Raw genomic sequence first — 17401 nt, 5'->3', positions numbered from 1 at the left:
GGAGTCCCAGCTCCCGGAGCCAATGGCCAGGGCTCTGTGCCCCTTCCATGACCAGTTGTGTGAAATGGCAACAGTTACTTCACCTCCCTCAGTCTCTGGTTCCCCATTATAGAATATGAATAATCATGGGATTTTTATGGCAACTAAGTGAAATTTAATGCGGAGTACTTGTGTCAGTAAAGCTATCTGCTATTCATACTGGCTTGGAAAAGTTATGTATTTTAATAAGTAGACGTTCCTGAAAAGAAACAATGAATAATCACCTGCCTTGGTGAGAGGAGGTAAGGATTAGATAAAAATGGATGTCCATTTTCTGGATGACATTGTATAAGTGACAATGTAATATAGTATCCTGATTATTGTGGGTAGGCAACAATTAGCTAGCATTGTATTTTACAAACTTTTCCTGAGATAAAAAGAGACAGTTTGCATTTTAAATTCTGCTGGTTACTTCATATGGCTTCAGATTCTTGAGACACTGACAGTATCTTATTCATTGTCGTGTCCCTAGCTCATGGCCCAGACTCTGTAATCATAAGAATCAGTGAACTGGGCATACTGGCACATGTGTATAATCCCCAAACTCCAGAGGCTCAGACAGGAGGATCTCGAGTTTGAGGACCGGACCCTGGGCTACATATCAAGATCCTATCTTACAACAAACCAAACCAAAAACAAATGTCATGCGGTGTTGACTGACTACATGAAATAAAAGTCTCAAATAATATAACCTCCCCACAAATGTAAATTTAAAAAATTCCCTGGCTTCAGTAAAAGTGGAAAAATTCAAGGAAAGTAACTTTTAATGAAATATCATGTATTCCACATGTAAAGTCTGTGACTTGATTACACTAGAAGATTTCATGAGGCGGCGGGATGCTATACCCATCTCTAGAATCTTTGTGAATCTGTCAGTTTTAAGCAGAATGCTATCAGGGTGTCATCAGTACTGCAAATACCAGGTAAAAGAGTTTTTCCAAAATGGCTAAAAATTGTGGTCAAGTTTCAAACCAAACCATGGCCAATCTTTCTTCTATTTACACTCACGTTGAATGTCTGACTCTCAGTTTACATAAAATCCTTGCGAAGACTGCATACAAGCAAAGCACAAGCTAATTGTAAGCAGGCTGTTCACGTGTACCATGGCTGTGGGCTTCTGGAATGCTTGAGGGATGAGAAGTCAGTTTTCCGCTTGTGGGGCGGTTCCACACCTGGCCAGGTGCCTAGTATTCCTGGCTCTCGTGCATAATGCCAGGAACACCTTTCAAATTACTGTGAGACCCACAAAAACACCTCCACCAATTTCTAAATTGCTCACTAGGGTGGTCTTAGCCCAGGTGAGAACTATTGCTCCATTGCTCCATTGAGTTCTCAAGGAAGTACATTGCAAAACCAAGAGGATTACATAGTATTGGGTGAACTAATAAAATACAGGACAGGACTTTAATAATGTATTTAATTACGGGGTGATATCCAAGAGCAGACACAGAATTAGGGTCTAGAAAGAATGACATATTAGGAGTGAAGAATAAGCACTTTCAGAAGAAAGATGTAAAGAAGACTTCTCACTCTGTCACCACCACAGGGCCAGGTTCTCTTTGAACAGCCTGTTACAACATCCCGTGCCTCTGCTTAGGACAATTGTCACTACATGGGTAATTACCTATGACTACTTTAACAGTTGTCTCTTCTGTTGGAAGACAAGTTTTCATACCTGAATTGTTTGCTGAGTGCCATTAATACAGAGAGGCTGCTTTGTGCAGAGCAGTGACTCAGTATGTATTTGTAGAATGAATATTTTTGCCATACTTGCTTGAAAGTTTTGGAGGAAGATTTTGAGAAGTTTGATTGATATGGCCTTGACTCTGATAAATATTTACTAAGTCTACAAAGTCTAAGTCTACTGTACTTATCATGATTCCATTTCTAGCAACCTATTCAAAGGCTGTCTAACTGAACGCTGGCTTCACAGACATTGAGCAGTGGTTTGGCAAGTATAACACTAGTGCCATCTTCTACCTTGCAGAGGAATATGCTCAGACAATTTGCATTCTGAGAATCTGGTTTTGACTCAAACAGTTCTTTATGGTGCAGAATTTATTAAACACATTTTAATGGGTGAAAAAAGTGAGAGTCTACAAATTGCCATCCCAAAATGTAAATTTTGGACAATCTGTAAATGATACTAATGAGAGTAAACAAAATTCCTATCTTCAATAGTTGAAATACAGAGTTTTCTTAGAGAAGACTATGACTTCTGACTTGCTGGTTCAATGTCATTGAGGATAGGTTTAAAGAGCAATTATGACAAAGTTATTGCCCCAGTTATTATGAAAGAACGCACAGTTACTTGCTGTAGGGAAATGGCTTTCCAGATAGAAATCTCATTGGCGCTATTGAGAACAGATATCACAGAGAGAACATTGAACTCTAGTATCTCTGAAAATATTTGATTGGAAGTTCTTATGTCAATTAAGTCTTTTGCCTACCTTAAAAATAAAATTGGTTTCTTTATACATATTCATGGTTTCTCAGTGACTTGATTTCTTCTCTTTCCATGACACTTCTTTTGTAATCTGTGTGCTATTGTGCATTTTAAGAATAAACAGTCATATTCCAAGAAACTCATGGGTCTGGGTCATGGTAAGTAACACTGTGATACAGAAGGTATCTTTGTGATGCAAGCAAAGAGGAATAACTTTCAGTTTTGATTTTGAATAGGAAAGAAGATTCCCACTGGCAGAGCTATCAAACCCTATTCTAATAGCTATAGAAGTGTGAAATAAAAGCCAGTAATTTTTTTCTTTAAAATATCACACAATAAATATTTTAGACTTCGTAGGCCTTAAGATCTCTATTACTACTCAGTTCTGAAGTTGTAGCTTACAAGTAGTCATAGATAAGATGTAAATAAAAAAACATGGCTATGTTCCAATAAAACTTTATTGACAAAAAAAGAGTGAGCTGGATTTTGCCTGTGGGCTATTCTTAGCTTTTGATTTCTATAATAAAATACCTGAGATTATCAACTTAAAGACTCATAATTTTGGAGGTCATAGTCGGGGCATGTGGTAGCTTTGGGGCCTGTGGTAAAGTAGCACAGTGGGGTGTGGAGTACAGCGTGGAGCAAACTCTTTACCCTAAGGTTGGGGTGTGCACAGAGAAAAAGAGAAAGAGATGTAGATCCCACCATCCTATTCAAGGGCACATCCTTGTCCCCAACTCTGATTAAAGTCTCCACTGCCTCCCATTAGCACCGCCCTGTGGACAAAAAGCACTTAACTCCCACAGGTTTGGGGGACATTTGGGATCCAAAGAGTAGTCACTAGCTCCTGCACAGAGCATTGCAACTGCAGCTTCTGAATGGAAAATGCTCTCACAGGGAGAAGCAGAGGGTTCCCCCTGCGAGAAGGGCAGAGCTACAGAGTGTGGCAGAGTGACACACTCTGGGCTTTCCCAGATAATGAGGCTCACTGAGGTAGAGTGGATAAGCAAAGACTCAGAAGCACTGATTCAAAACTATAAAATGACACAGATGACCAAATAAGGAAGGCGGAGCCCAAAGAGCCAGCAACAAAGTACAGACAGAGCTAGTGTTAAAATAAACACCACAAAGCTCTGTGCGAGGGAGGAACAGCAGGCTTCCCTGCTCTTGGTCCCCAGAGGTGGCCTCTTATTCCTGGAGACACTGCCACTCCCCAGTTTTGTGTCAGACCTTTGTCAGAATTGGTGGTCTGATTTTCTGTTGAGGAAAAAGTGCCATCATTCATTCATTCACTCAGCACGTCTCGTGGGCTGTCAGACCGTTCCAGGCACTGCAGAGCTGGCTGAACAAATGCTCAGTCTTCCATCTGCAGTGAGGGTGGACAATGAACAAATGAGCAGGTAGGTGATTTTCAGGTCCAGGGAATCTTTGCATGAACATAGTTTTATGTCTGCATCTCATGGCGCTTTAGCAGGCCTTTAATTTGTCGATATGATAACCTAGGAATTATCATCAATGATCTTCCATTTTCTTGGGGATCCATTTCATTTGCCCAACCTCTTACTCTGCTCCTTTCAGTCACTTTTCCTCCCCACCAAGCATAGCTTCCCATCAAGCAAAGTGGTAGTTGTAGGTAGAAGAAAGTTTCACCTTTCCTTTTTCTATCTTAAAAGAAAAATCATTCATTTGGTTGAGTGTGTGCATTTAACTTTATCAAATCAGGTGTGTGTTATTTCCTTATTATTCCTTCCTCTGTCTTCAAAGCCAGCAGCTTGATATTTTCAAGTCAATCTCTCTCTACTCCTTCTTTCTCCTTCCTTCTTTTCTTCCCTTCCCCGTTCCCCTCTCCCTATGTCTCTTTTCTCTTCCCCTCTCTCTCTCTCCCCCACTCTCTGAGTTTTGCTTCCCTTTGATATGGACCCTTGTGATTACATTGGGCCGTATGGATAAACTAGAAAAAAAAATCTCCCCATTTTAAGATCATAAATTCAATCAACCTATTAAATCTCTTTTACCATATAAAGTAGCATATTATCAAATTCCAGGGATTATGATGTGGTCATTTCAAAGGCCAGTATTTGGCCTGGCATGGCCTAAAGTACTGATCCCACATTTTCATGAGACAAAATACTCATACAGTGTGTGCAAGAGTAGTTTTCCCTATCTATACAAATGACTTTTCAGCCAAACTTTCTTAAAAAATATAGGCAGTTAAGCTTAGATTACTCTACTTAAAACTAATTACTTTCTTTCCCTTTCATAAATTTTTAAAGCTCATGAGACAAACGTAATAAATTTCTGTTAAATAACTGTCTTAGGCTAAAATGGGATTTAATTTCCTAAAGGTAAGCTCTGTGGATTTAATTTAAATAAAAGTTGTACATGAATTTTAATGAATGTTTTCAACATGAAAAATTATTGCTGTTGTTGAATAGCAAAACTGCTAATACCATAACTCTAAACAATATGAATAAATGTAGTCTAAGAGAGTTTTTAATCAAGATTTTGAAGAAACAATTTGTTTACTCCTTGGTCAGGCTTAAATATAATTATAAAATTATTAGGACTTGTTATAAAATTGCTGTACACATGTTGACTTCTTGGTTTCTTTCTTATGCCTTTATTTGCACAAAGCAGCATTTTTGAAAGCAAAAATAAGGGTAATATGTTCTCCTTTAATATGACACTTGTATAAAGTGTGACACTTGTATAAAGTGTGACACTTGTGCTTGCTTTTTTGCTACATAAATAATCAATTCTGTGTTGAGATTAGCACATAAATTTCATTGTCAACTGAAGTGAGATGCTTTCTGTCCTTCATCTTCACATTTGTTTTCCTTCTTTTCCTCCTTCTACATCCCTCCCTCTTTATCTGCTTCCTTCCTTTCCTCCTTCCCTCTCTCCTCCTTCCAATCTCTCCTCCCTCCCTCCCTTCTCCCTGTATCCTTTTCTGTTTTTGTTTTGTCCTTCCTTCCTTCCTTCTTTCCTTCCTTCCTTCCTTCTTTCTCTTTCTGTGTTACTTATTACAATAGGATGCTAACATGACTCAGAAGATTGTACCTCTTCACTGTTAACCTTTTGAGAACTATCCCTGTGGCTAAGTCTAGAATCTTCAGGTGTCCCCACATTGAACAATCAGCCATGTTTAGAAAACAAATGCTAACAACAACAAAACCCCAGAATGTAACAGTAAACTAACAAATAAATAAATATATACGAGGCTAAGATTATGAAAACTCTCAATAATTCACCTCTGGTCTGCATAATCCATGCAACAGTCAACCACAAATTGCCTGTGGGAAAGCTGTGTCATGGTCCAAAACCTTCCGTCTTCAGAATGGACATGTCCCTCTGATTTCTTGTGGTACTAAGTGGAGTTTGTTTTCTTCCCTGGGTCACTTGATGAATAAGGGGACTGGGAGATATAATTTGGAAGAAGTTCTGCTCTGTGGTATTCTATGCTCTACAATAATAAATGGCATGCAGTGTCAAAACTAAAACTAAGAAAGAACCTCATCAAAGGAAATGGTCCTATCTGTGCTACCACGTGGGTGGGAAGACTTCCAACAAAGTATCTAACAGGCATGTGTGGTCACCATCCATTACCATAAGAGTTAGAATTGCAGGTGTGCAAAATTCAGAAATCAGTGTTTATATTATTCACTCATGTTTCTCTCAAAATCCCCAGCAGTATTCTATAGAATTCTAGAATTATGTGGACCCCAGTTAAGAACCCCTGCTAAGTGATGAAAAATATAGCAGGATAAGAGAGTAGATTGTGCTGGGTGGTAGTAGAGGTTGCTATTGAGCTCTAGAGAAAAAATAAATCATGAAAAGAAAAAGATAAGCAAAGTAGAGAGAGGAATAATTTCTTTTTATAAAAAAAGTACATGTTGGTTTTGCAATTGAGGGTTATATAGAACACATGGTTTAGATGGTACATATGAGTATCTGCATACATCTGTCCACTCTTTCCTGAAATTTCACCATGGTGGGAGTAAGGCATAAAAAACGTTCAACGAGAGTGGAAGATGATATGACACCAAATGACATAGGCAATGAACCTTTGGCAGACGGAGCTATGCAGCTGATTTAGCAGAGCTAAATCCTTCAGAAAGCTGAAGCCTGATGCACACAAGGAGAGAAGTCAACAGGAAGAAAACAACTAACTTTACAGAGTCCCAGAACTGGAGACAATAGCTATCTCTGAAGAATGGGTGAATGGGGCTGAAACAAAAGGACCATTAAAAATGTATAGGAAGACTGGTACCAAATGTGGCTATCACAGTATAGCAAACCACTGTAAAATGTAGTTTTTATTTTTTTAAGCGATAAACAGTTATTTTGCTTTGAGTTGTGCTGGTAACTGGTGGGCTGGCTGTAGGACAACCTTGCTTATGCATCTTCAGTCATCTTCCAGGTTGGGTACTCAACTGTTGGTTGTGGCTGTGCTCCCTCACTTCTCTGGAGCCTTGACTGGTGCGACCGAACTCATTAAACTTGGGTCTGTGTGGTCTCTCCTGCTCCAACAGGGCATTCTTCAGGTAGCCTGAAAAAGTTCTTGGTGCCGGGGTTCTTACTCATTCTAGTAGTCAAAGCAGGTCATAAGACCAGATGAGATTCAAGGGTTAGGGAAATCATTTTATTTCTTCATGGAAGGAATTATAAAATCATTTTGCAAAGGTGTGGATACAGGGACAAGAATAGTATTGTGGCCATTTTTGTTATCTATTATAGTCATATGCTACTAATGACGTTCAGTCAACAGACCACATCTATGATGGTGGTCCGCATGATGGAGTTGAAAATTCCTCCTGCCCAGTGATGTCATGATCGTAAAGTTACAGTGTTTGTGATGGTGTTGGTGTAAGCAAACCTGCCCTGCAGTCATATGAAAGTAAGCACATACAATTCTGTGCAGTATATAATATTTGAAAATAAGTGACTCTTACTGGTCTTGGTGTTTACTATACTACACTTGTCATTATTTTAAAGTGTGCTCGTTCTACTTATAAAAAAGTTTACTGTAAAAAAGTATGCTGTGTTCTGCCAGCCACATTCTCTTCCATCTCAGGATCTTTTCTTCCTGGCAGTATTAGGGTTTGAACTCAGAATCTTACACTTGCTAGGCAAGCATTCTACTACTTGAGTTACAAATCCCCAGCCCTAGCCTCACCAATCTCTTGTTTACTGAGTCTCCTGACTGAATCAAGAGACCATATTGAGTGATTAATCTAGTCCATTCTAGTTTGTGTAAAGCTGTGAGGTACAATATGGCTGATACTCACACAATGAGGAAAGTACCCAAGGATGCTTTTCTCAGAACACGTCTATACTGTTACGTGACACAGGACTGTATAAAGAAGTCCTCAGATTATTTTCCATCATTAGAACTGAGTACTATTGACATTTAAAAAGTATTCCGAGAACAGCATTATCTATCCACAATTAAATATATAATAAAAATGTAACCTTTATTTTATTTGTTTTTTACACTGCTGAAGATTGAGCTCATGCATGTGAAACGAGCACCCTACCACTGTGGCTCCAAATTTAAACTTTCAATAAAAAATTTGGAAAACAAAATCGAGGAAACCATCCATTGTTGGTTTCTATTGCTGCATAACAAGTTTTGATACATCTAATGACTTAAACAACATACATTTTTATCTTAATTTCTGTGTGATAGTGTTCAGGCAAATCTTAGCAAAGCTCTCTGCTGTAGGGTCACCAGCGTTGTAAGCCAAGTTCCAGATGGGCTGTAGTGTCTTCAGAGACTCCAGGAAGATCCCATTCCAGGTACATTTATGGTGTTGGCTGAATTCATTTCCTGGTGGTTGCGTGACTGTGGCCCCAGCCATTTTTTCTGGCTGTCACTTGGAGGCTGCCTTCAGGTACCACGTGGGCTTCTTCCATATGGGGTTTCACTGTATTAAGTCAGCAAAGACAAGGTCTCACCCCAGTCTGCTAAGGATGAGGGTCACATAATACAACATAGCTAAAGGAGTGGAATCTCATTAACTTTGCCATGCAATGTAATCTAATTAATAAGGATTACGTTCTGAACTCCCATTGAAGGCAGTTGGTATCAAGAAATAGGTTAAACATGTTATTTAGAGATATGGCTTTGTATTAGGGGTCTCCAAAGAAACAGAACCAACAGTGTGTGTGTATGTGTGTGTAGCTGTGTATGTGTGTGTAGCTGTGTTTGTGTGTGGCTCACACAATTAAGGAGGCTGAGAAGTCACAAGCTCTGCAGTCAGCAAGACCAAAACTAAGGAGAGCTGATAGCTTAAGTTCCAATCCTATTGTTGACAGTCTGAAGATCCAAGAAGAGCTGAAGTCAGTTTGAGTCTGGAGGCAGGAAAAGCCCAACAACCTGGCTCAAGCAGTGAGGCAGAAAGAGTGCCATCAACATGTGATGACTTCATATTAAGCAGTTTATTCATCATTTAAAAATGGATCTAAAAGTTTTCCCTTTGGAGGTAAAGACTCTTAGTAAAAACAATAACAATAAAACTCTTCCCTACACCTCACTCTCAAAAGTGTTTCTAGATTTTTTTTTTTAGGTCCTTTACAATTTTGTCATTGTGAAACTAGAACAAGAACAAATGAATGAAAATAGAGTAAAACAAGTTATTTTACAAATTGCTAATACATTTCCCTCTATAAATTCTCAAGTAAGAGGGTGAGATAAGGAATTGAGAAAGAGGAGGAGGAAGAAAGTGGAATGGAATGAAACACCTTGCTTGTAGACTCATTGGTCCCCATACTTTCAGCAGAGATTGAGTTTTTCCTAAATGATTTTCCAGAGAAGACATCTTAAAGATTATTTAAACTTTATTTGTGCAAGGAACCTTGATTTTCCAAAAGTAATTGCCCTTTAAAAAGCCATTGAAATGTATGTTTTAGACCAAAAGTAAAGAAAATTGGTATTGTTTTCACAATGTTGGTGGCAGAACTCAGGAGATTGAAAATAAATCTTTTTTATGCAAAATTTTATTGCAATGCTTCATGCCTAAAATCTAGGCAATTATTCTCCAAGATTTCTTCTAATGTATACCACATGTTAGACTCAATAACGTCAGCTGCAGGGTAGAGAAGACTGTGTTAAAGCTATTCAGATAATAAATAGCTATCTAGGTCCATTTCAGCTGGAGCAAGTCAACTGTATTGAATGTGAGTGAAACATTAATTCTTTATAAGAATGTATGAATTGCAGACACTTTGACATCTAATATACATGAGCCTACTCTTCTGCCCCCATTGAATCATTTTATCCTTTGCTGGAGTCAGTACTGACAACCTGTCTTTGGGGGTATCACTTACATGTACTTAACAAACATACATTTTTAAACAGACACAGGAATGAGAATGGTTCTAGTTTTTCAAAAGTGTTACTTTATCATTTTTTTTTCTGTTTGTTCTGCAAATATCACATGACTTCCTGCCTTCCTCTGGGACCATGTTTGGGTTCTCTTCTGTCCTCTGGACTTTGACAACTACCCTCTCCTCTTTCTTGTCTAAAGTCTTACAAAAACAGAAGAAAGAGAGTATTACATGTTACGGTTGAACACAAAGCACACCTGGGACTTGTTTTGGCTCCAGAAAAAGGAAATCAAGAAATGAGAAGGGAGAGGCAGAATTGTGTCAGAGAGGGCCACCGAGCTACAGGGGCTAGTTCCATGCCACAAAATCTTGCTTTTGGAAGCCAGCTTTGGGAAGCAGCAAAGGGAAATGCAGAAAGGAATAAATCTGTTAGACTCATTTTGCTATCTGCTTTATACTGGAGTTGTTTTTGTTTTCTCCTCCCCCTCTTCCACCCCAGTTTTTGGATGGAAGCCAAATTTTCCTTGACTGGTATGACTCCTTTAATTAGAAACAGTGAATGGTGCAGTGCTCCCCAAGTTCTCGCTAAGACACTTAAGTCTACCAAACACAGTGATGAGAGGATTTCAGACTTTTACAATGTAGTTGCCTCCTTATTCAGCATTTATGTCATACCTTTTAAATCATGTTATTGTAAATGAGTTTTGTTCACACTTCGAAACACACACTCACACACACATACGCAGAAAAAATTATCTTTGTGGCTTCCAAGGGCTCTTGGGGCTGCCTGCCCTGCCCAAAGGGGCAGGAAAGGTCACCACAGCTTTCTCTTCTCCTTTCCAGATCAACACCAGGGTTTACTTGTTATGCTTCTGTGTGACATTTTGGAGGAAAATGGATTCCAAGCCCTCTGCCTTTTCCTGTCACAAAACCTCTATATGACACCATACCTGACAATAATTCGGGTAGCTTCACTATCTTGGCCTTCACTAAAGGAGCCTTTAATGTCTCTCTCTCACTTGTTAGGGACCCTGTGGTCATTTGAAATTTTGTTGAAGCACAAATTTGAATTTTAAGAGCTTAGTGCCTGCTTGGGATCTAACGGGAAGATTTATTTATTTATTTAAAAGATGGGATCCCACTTTATTGGCCAGGCTGGCTCTGAACTCTTGAGCTCAAGTGATCCTACTGCCTCAGCCTCCCCAGTAAGTGGGACTACAGGTCTACTATCACACCCAGCTCTAAAAGCCTACATTAAAATTAGGATTTTGTACCTCATCTTGGCTTTGCTTTTTATGATAAGCTAAGTAGATCTTCATTTTAGGTCAAGGGTTTGCAGTGTATTTCTTTAAAGGGCTAATTAGTAGATAGTTTAGGTCTTGAGGCTGCATGCGATCTCTGTTGAATATTCTTCTTCCTCTTTTTCTAAAACAACCTTTAAAAATTTAAAAATTGTTCTCTTCTGACAGGTGGGTTTTGAAGAACAGTCTTGGGGGCTGGATTTGGCCTGAGGTCAGAGCTTGCCAAGCCCTGTTTCAGGTAGCACTATCTTTACTTTAGGATTAAGCATCAATGCTCAGAGAGGAAGTAATGGATCCAGGTCACCCAGCTCACAGGGAGGTAACTTGGCTTGCCTGGCTCTAAGTCCATTTGTTTTCTGTTATACTACATATTCCTATAGGAGTTCCTTCTATACTCTTCAGAAGAGTAGAGATACCAGTTTGACCCTTTTTTTTTTATCATTATCATTTTTCTCAAACCTCTTACTACAAGAAAAACATCCAAGACAATGGCCCCATTTCTCAGCAATGTGACTAAAAAAAAAGAATGTGAAACAGACTCTTGAACCTAGGTTAGGTTCTAAAATTCTTTGCAGTTGTCAGCCAATGAAGATGATTTTAACAAACATTGCAGACCTGAAAATAAAGTCATTTTAAAGTAAATTGCATCTAATCAATGAATATTTCTGTTTATCAGTTTTTAAGAAACAAATTCAACAATATTAAACAAAAACTCCCAGCAAACAGGTTAAGGAAGCAGGGGTACAATCCCTGGGGCCTCCCAGAACCACTAGACGCTTGCTGAAGCTTAGATTTTGTGGGTCCCTTGTCCCCTCACCTGCAAGTGGAGGACGAGATGACACCAGAATTGATCTTTCCTGAACCTATGAGGTTTCTTCTCCGTGGGTGTGAGACAGTATCACTCAGTGGTTTTAAGCCTGCCTGGCCTGGGTTCACTTTCTGGCTATTACCTAATATCTTTGTGTCACTGGGCAAATTACTTGGGCTTCGTATCTATGTCTTCCCCTATGTAAATGGGAACAACTGTAGTGTAGATGTCATGGACCGTGTAGATTAGATGGGATGATGTGTGTAAGGCACTCAGCCATCACAGGGCACAATGCTGTTATTTTTCTTATTGCTATCATAAGGGGACCAATAGGCCTGTGCCCAGCATACTTCAGAAAGGTTTTTAGCCACATGGTCTCCTTTACTTCCAAGCCTAGTTTCATCTCTTTATTGCTACTATTTTTGTTATTGATGTTGGATTTTCCTTTCTTCCATATTCTGTGATCTCAAGATCATAACGATCTTCACCTCCCCAATACTGACTCTCAGTTCCTGCACTTTCAGAGGGAAAGGGAATCCAGAGAGGAGTATGCTAATTAATTAAATGACCTAAGAGTACGCTAACCAGCAGAGAATGTCATGATGGGTAAAGGAAATGGAAGATTGTTCTACAAATGGTATGAATAGTAGACTGAGCTGGGTGAAATTGTAAGACTGGAACTAGAGGCTGTTGGCTTAGTACTGTAGACCTGGAGGGGGGTTCCCCAAACTTGCCATGTCACGGATATCCCCCTGGCTGCCCACTGACCACAGGGGTTCCTAGGGTGTCCTGGAGACTGACGGAATAGAACCAGATGGGAAGAGCCTGGAATCTCTAATTTGAACAAGTCTCCTGGTGACGCTTATGTGCTCTGGAAGTGCTATATCAAGGTGAATGGTAATCAGAGGCGCAGGAATGAAAACTGCTGCCATTAGGTTTTGGAGCAGCAGCTGCCCTTAGGCAGGCTTCAGGTGAGGTGAGTGCTGGGGGTCATTCTGAGTGTCTGGAAATTTCCAGATCCTGTAAAGAAGCATCTGTGCTACTGCTCTCTGGATATCTGTGTGAGCCTTTTCTCTGTGCATTTGAAATACTGTGGTGCAAATTCCTCTGCACCTTGGAATCACCTAGAAAACAGGCCAGTTCCTGGACTAATTTCAGACCAATTTAAATTAGAACTTTTGAAGTTCCCCAGTCACTTATTCAAATGTGTGGCCAGGATTGAGAATAAGTGTACTTTGTACTTTATAAGTGCCTCTGGAATTCCAGTTATTATTTTCATTTTCAAAATAAACTTTATTAAGATATTTTACATGCAATCTATTCTAGTTGATTTTTTTACGCCACTAGAGTTTGAACTCAGAGCCTCGTGTTTGCTAGGCAAGTGCTCTACCACTTGAGCCAAGCCCACAGCGCTTTTTGTTTTTGTTATTTTTCAGATAGGGTCTTACATTTTTGTCCTGGCCGGCTTAGACCACAATCCTCCTATCTATTGCCTTGTTGTCGGAGTTTGCTAGCTGAGATATGTGACTTTGAGGCAGATTAGCAGGAAGCAACGTTTTATTGTGCCAGCACAGACCCAGTGGACTCATGTCCAAAGGCTGAGCCCCGCGAACAAAGGGTCTAACCTTATAGATCTTTGCAAGCAGGTTACAGAAGCAAAAAGCAAGGTCTAATCCATATATGGTTATATTTAACTTTATTGGCTACTTTACCCTAATGTTATGTGACTTTCCCCTCCCTGGTGCTACGTGACTTTCCTGTGTTCAGATTTCTCAGGTTTAATCTCTCTGCTATGCCATCCCTACCTCCCTGCTACTTTCTCAGGACTCAGGCCTAGACTGTTTTCTTTTGATCCTCCTCCCTGCTACAGCCTGCCATATATTTGGGACTACAGAGTGCACCTCTACACATAGCTTATTGGTTGAGGTGGGGGTCTCTCTCTTTTTGCCTAGCCTGGCTTGAATCTTGATCCTCCTGACCTCTGCTTCCAGAGTAGCTGGGATCACTAGCACATCTGGCTTCTAGTTCCTTTTATACCCTAATGATCTTTCAAGGATTCAAAATACATGCTGCTGATTGCCATTGGCTTGGAGGATGGGTATAACTGTGGGAATAATTGGGCCTTGTTTATTTCTGTTAATGTGATTATCCATTAAGCTTAAGATAACAGCTTTTGAGTGGTTTTAAAGACAGTAGAGCCCTTTTTCCAGACTCATTGAAGGCAGATGACATGTGTTTGTCTCTCTGGGTCCTCACAGGGCCACTGAGGCAGTACGGGAGCACCCCAGGCATTGCAGGAAGAAGCGTTCAGACTCGACCTGAAGCTTCCTCTTTGAAGAGTTGCGAATTGCAGGAAACAGCATATCTATGGGTTGTCTTCCAAGGAGATCTGGCCAGCCTTCTGGAACGTTCTGAGGATAGTGAATTATGTTGCTCTCTGTTTTTCCACTTTGTGACTCCAAGGCACCCACTGAAGCATTCAGGGACTGCTAAGTGATGATTAAAGAAGCCATAACAATTAAACCATGAAGACTTTTTATGAAATCCAAGCCCTGAAAAAGTAGGTCCCAAAAGGGTTATTTCATTTTAAGATGATATAGCTTTTGGAAATACGTAGATGGAGGTTATTTTCCTTTAGGTATATTGATTTGTTTTAAGTTTAATCTTATACACTGGGGCTGCCTTATTGACTTTCTAGGACATTGGGTACTTTGTGGCAAAGAGTATAATTGTTCTCAGAGTTTGGAGGCACCTACAATCACGTCTTCTGGAAGGCTGGAAATATTACCGCCAAATCCACATGAACTGAAGAAATGCAGTGAAACCAACGTCAACGAGGTAAATGCCAGCTCACCCACTACGGTCACCACAGGCCTATCTGGGTGATGGATCAACAACTGTCACATTGAGAGAGAACAGAAATGACATGGATGTTCAACTTGCATGTTTGATCATAAAACTTGGAGCTGAAGCAATGTCCTATGTCTGTGTCTAACAGAGTAGCTTCTCTCTGCCCTTCTCAAGAAAACCAGCCCTTTCACAAAGAGGTGACAGGTTTCTGTCACTAACTTTCTTTTTATAGTGATTTTATGTTAGCCAATTGATGCAGCTGCTTTAACAATCTTTATGCCACCTGTTGTCATCCATTATTATCTGGGGTAACGGGCATTTATTTGGTTCATGTTGATTTGGGGAAAAACTAGAACATGTGTTGGTCTGATTATTATCTGTAACCGTATGATCAAAATAGAGACAGGTAAAACAGGAAGTTACAAGTTTCAGATGTTTGGTCAGGTAAACTTGACTGGCTCTGATAAATCACTTCAAATTAGATCCTGGTTTCATATCTTCAACATTTTTAGAAAAGTAAAATTCAAATTCTATTTTATTTCCTAATAGCAGTTTCCATAATAATCTATCTCAACATGACAGTGTACCCTGTCTTTGCTCAAATTGTCTAATAATATATACATATAAATAAATATATATATATTTGAGAGTAGTCTCCCTGTGTAACCCAGGAAAGCCTCAAAGATATGATTTTCCTATCTCCACCTACCAAGTGCTAGGATTATAGGTATGTACTGTTGCAGGAGGTTGCTAACTGAGATACGGGACTCTTGAGGCAATTAGCAGGAATCAACATTTTATTGTGCCAGCACAGACTCAGCAGACTCATGTCCAAAGGCTGAGCCCCAAGAACAAAGGGGTCTCGCCTTATAGACCTTTGCAAGCAGGTTACAGAAGCAGAAAGCAAGGTCTAATCCATATATGGTTATATTTAATTTCATTGGCTACTTTACCCTAATGTTATGTGACTTTCCCCTCCCTGGTGCTATGTGACCTTCCTCATGTTTAGATTTCTCAGGTTTAATCTCTCTGCTATGCCATTCCTACCTCCCTGCTACTGTCAGTGTTATGTCCAAGAAAACACATTGTTTAAAAAAGTTAAAACCACCATCTTTCCGTATCAAAGGACATGTTTAGAGCCAGTAAAAATAGTTATTTTGTCTCTATTTAAGTAGAAGACCCTGTCTAAAAATATGAGCTTGTGTCTGGAAGGGCTTTAATGCCTGAGAGCCACACATGTATAAGAACCATTTCTTTAATCCCCTCGGCCTTGGTTATTTTTGAGAGGTTTGGCACCAGTGACTCCATTGGAACTTTGATGGCATTCCCCGCTTGTCTCCAAACTGCTTGTCTCTGAGCAGTCTTTTGTGAAGATCTGTCTTCCATCCAAGTGCTAATCAGGCCCGACCCTGTTTAGCTTTCGAGACCAGACGAGATTGGGCACTTTCAGGGTAATATGACCTCAGACTGAAGATCTTTCTTGATTGGTCACCATCAGGATTTCCTTTTTCCTGGATTTTGTTTGTTTGGTTGGTCTTGGTCCCAAGTCAGGAAGGGAATAACGAGCAGATCAGGTGGGAGTCAGTGCCAACTAGACCCTTTGGGCTAAATTTAAGCAACAAAGAGGCTTAGAAGGAGTGGCTTTTAGGCAGCAGGCTTTTAGACAAGGACAATATAAAACAAAATCTAACAAAAGCAGATGTCTAAAAAGCTAACACATAAGTAGTTATTAGAGTTACCTTTTTTATGGACTTGATTGTAAATGTCCCAGAAGGATCAGAACTGTAATGACAAAAACTTAAGAGTCATGGTTAAAATTCTGATGGACAATTTAGCAACTAACAGAACAGTGTATCAGTACCACTAACTTTTTGTTACCGTGCTTATCTAAATTTTTTATTTTAGAAGGCTTGATATACTTGAAAAACATAAATATATTTAATATTCAGGAGCCAGCAACAGCATCACAGCTCTACAGAGGTTATATACATATTAGTTTAGTTGTTTTTGAAGTAAAACCTTAGATTTTTTCATCATTTGGGGGAGGAACAGTGTCAGTGACCCCAAATACCATATAGACACATATAACTGTATTAGAATCACCCAAGACAACAGTTGTTTAACCATGAGGTCATCTAGAAAGTTTTATATAAACTGTTAGAAAATAAGAGGCCTGGAAGAGGCAGAGAGATGGCTCAAACACCAGTATAGGTTTATTGTTTAGACAGGAGCCCTGTGAAGGGCTTGTATGGCAGCAAGACAGCTAGAGCCCACTGCCATACATAGGCTTGGGCTAGATATAGGGGGCTAGTAGAAAAGTACCAGGAAGATCACTAAGGGATATTATTGCTGGGCAACCAAGAAAGATAAGTTGTGGTGAGGTCACTGTCTGCCCAACTGTTCCTGGCATCTATCCAGTAAGATAAAGGTAAGCCATCTGCAAGGGGGAGGAGTTCTAGTCCTAACATGGCTGTTTTCATTGTTAACCCCAACATAAACCAACTCCTAAATGAACATGACTCAGTTACCTTAGTAGTGAAAACCGGACAAAAATCACCAGAGAACACCAGTAAATATTTATGGGGACTAAGTGTGGAGTTAGGAAACAGTGGCCAAGAATCATGGCTC

General features: G+C 39.7%; 1 long non-coding RNA gene across 1 annotated transcript in view; it reads left to right on the top strand.

Annotated features, from left to right (window-relative positions):
- The first annotated feature begins 3626 nt into the window (after positions 1-3626).
- The window catches only part of LOC141410721 (uncharacterized), an 82309-nt gene continuing 68534 nt past the window's right edge, over positions 3627-17401 (top strand). Inside the window, exon 1 of the long non-coding RNA XR_012435511.1 lies at positions 3627-3885. This is a non-coding gene — a long non-coding RNA (uncharacterized lncRNA). The remainder of the gene's footprint in view (positions 3886-17401) is intronic.

The sequence above is a fragment of the Castor canadensis genome, chromosome 9 (assembly GCF_047511655.1).
Source record: "Castor canadensis chromosome 9, mCasCan1.hap1v2, whole genome shotgun sequence".
NCBI classification, from domain to species: domain Eukaryota; kingdom Metazoa; phylum Chordata; class Mammalia; order Rodentia; family Castoridae; genus Castor; species Castor canadensis.
Note: the sequence above shows the minus strand (reverse complement) of the source record. Positions and strands in the feature narration are given on the sequence as shown.